Raw genomic sequence first — 3,213 nt, forward strand, 5'->3', positions numbered from 1 at the left:
ACGCAAGCTTCAGGCGCAACAGGATTTTTCTTTAAGTTTGACCTTGAACTGCATTACTTTTTTTAATTAGGAGTTTGTTTAAACTTATGGTATTGGTTACAATTTAAAATATTTTTTATTAAAAATATATTAAAATAATATTTTTTATTTTTAAAAAATTATTTTTAAAATTAGTATATGAAAATGATTTGGAAGTATTAAAAAAATAATTTTTAGCTAATTTTTTTTAAAAAATACTTGAGAGAACATGATTTCAATTGTATTTTCTGGTATATTTGATATTATGGTAACTTTTATAATTATAATTTTAAAAAAGTTATTTTTATAAAAAAATACTTTTAATTGAAGTTTGTTTGATATTTATATATATTTGATTACAATTGTGATTACAATTAAAATTGAATAAAAAATAATTTAATATGTTTGGTTAAACATGCTTTTCAAATTGAAGTTATAAAATAACTAATATATATATTGATGATTTTAATTTATATATTATAAATTTAACTATCACTATTACACCATTAAATAAATAATATTTTATATCAAATATTTTTAATTGTTTCATTAACTTATCTATAATTTCATCACATATGAAATTAATCTGATAAAGACTATAGTTTTCATGATTTTTTGAACGTGCAACAAAATTAAGTAAAATATCATCAAAAATAAAATTATAATTATAATTAAATTCTACAAATACTACACAATTATACGATTTTCTTTTAATTTATATATTGTTATTAAATAATATTAAATACTAGTTTTTTAAATAAAATATAATTTTAGAAAATTAAATTTTTTTGGGTCAGATGTTGTTCATTGAATACTGTTCACATGAACAGTACCCCCATGAATTAATTTCAGTAATACTGTTGTTCACTTCACGTAAATAGTATCATGTAAATCCACTTTATAGTATCCAAATGATGATCATTCTAAAAAAATACTCTTATTTAAGCTGAGAAGGAATGAAGCAAACAACAGGGTGGGCTTGTCTTTTCCTTGATAGTAGAGGGTAAAAGTGAATTGAAAAGCAGTAATTTTCTGCTTCACAAAATTGTTGGTGTAAACTTAATTTTTAGTGAGATTTATTTTTAAAATTTTTATTTTAAATATTTATCAAATGATTATAAATTATGATTGGAATAAAATACAGTTTCAATTACAATACCAAATAGTTCAACACATGCTTGAGAGTTTGTTTTTCTCTTTATGTGGAAAAGAATACCTATAACTTTTATAATTTGTATGAATTTTTTTCTTTTAATTGAAAAATCTATTGTTTTTTGAAAAGATGATAAGATAGAGAGAAGTGAAAAAATTAAGAAGTAGAAAGAGACTAAAAATAATATGTTGTTTGTGTGTTTGTTATATTATATATGAAGATTAATTTATTTATTTTTTTAAATATTTTTATGTTAATAAAAAAATATAAAGTTTAATTTCTTAACAATAAAAAATAAAAATAAAATCAAAATATAAGAAGTCCATTGTAATTTTTAAAATATTTATACATGAATTGAAACCATAGTTATATAATATTAATTTATGATTTAGATGTTTTTAAATGAAAAAAAAACTTGAAAATGAATTTTGAAAAATCAAACCATAATTTTTTAGATCTCGTGTCGTATTTTTTTTTTAATAAAAATGAATAACATGTTATGTTTTTGCCTGAGCCTGGCCTTAAAAGGCCCTCGTGTTTTTTATCATTTTTCTATTGAATTAGGTGTTTGAGATTGATTTTGTTGCATTTTTTTTTTGGATTTAAATTTAAATGCACTAAAAAAACACTTGACTTAATATTGAGATTAGTTTTCAATTTTTTCATGGTTATCTAATAACTTTTTAGGTTTTTACGAGGATGTTAGTAATTTGTTTTTCAATTATTGTGCACCTATGAGATAAAATGGTAAGTTTATAGATATTCAATTTATGTTTTTTTTTAATTTTTAATATTATTTTATCATGTTTATATTTTCAATCACATAAGAATACTTAGATTTTGTTTGAATATTTCTTTTTGTTTTGGTTTACTTTTAATATCATCATAGATTTTGTTCAGAAAACATTACTTGCAATTAAAAAATATGTTTTTTTTTCAAAACAATCAAGATATGTGTTATTTTCAAAAAATAACACTAATTATTATTTTAGATTGGCGGGATGTATTTTCTCTACTTATTTCAAATGGGTTAATTATTATTTTTTCTTAAATCCTTTATTTTCATTCACACAAACTTTTATTAAAAATCATGGCAAAGAAAATAGAGGAAATTAACGAGATAATGGAGTTTTAATTGAAGGAAAAAAAATTATCCTTATCTCAAATCATCTATTTTTTTTAATTATTATAATTGCTTTTGAGTCTTATCATGATAAAGAATCAATATAAAAATATGATTTTTTTAATGAAAAACTATATTGATAAGAAAAGCAAGAATTATGTAGAAAATTATTTTTTTCAATGGAGTTGAAATTGATACTTTTCTTATAAGAAATAATTTTATTATTATATTATTAAATAAAAAAGATTTTGAAGAGCATCTCACTTATATATTTTAACATGTATTTTTATCTTAACTTATTAATTTAATATAAAATTAGTGTTATTTTTTTATTTTTTTATATATATATATAATTCTTAACTTATTTTATTAAACATGTAAAACAACTATTTTGCACACAATCAAATTTTTTATTATTTATGGTTGAAGAAAATGTTTACAGATTTATTTTTGTTATGTAAAACAAAATTTGGCGTGTCCGGCGGGCAAGTGCTCTTATTATTAGTAAATAATAATAAAGATAAAAACAAGTGGACAAAGTAGCGGACACGAAAGACAACACCTTCACCACACAATTAATGGAATAGCCATCACACAAGTGAAACGCATTTGACCCGCTACACGCACATTGTTATGATTAGTATGAGAGTGTAATAAAGTTTATTTTTTAAAAAATATATGTTAAAATAATATTTTTGGAAAATTTATTTTTAATTTTAATACATTAAAAAATAAATTTTAAGTAAAAAATAAATTCTGAGCAAAAAATGTTTTGGTTGTATTATCAAATGCCTTCTAAAGTAATATTTTATATCATGGTAATTGTTATTTTTCACTTAAAAATATATTAAAATAATATTTTTTATTTTTTAAAATTTATATTTAATATTAATACATTAAAATAATTTAAAAATATCAA

The sequence above is a fragment of the Populus euphratica genome, unplaced genomic scaffold (genome assembly GCF_000495115.2).
Source record: "Populus euphratica unplaced genomic scaffold, PopEup_1.0 scaffold2293.1, whole genome shotgun sequence".
Taxonomy (NCBI): Eukaryota; Viridiplantae; Streptophyta; class Magnoliopsida; order Malpighiales; family Salicaceae; genus Populus; species Populus euphratica.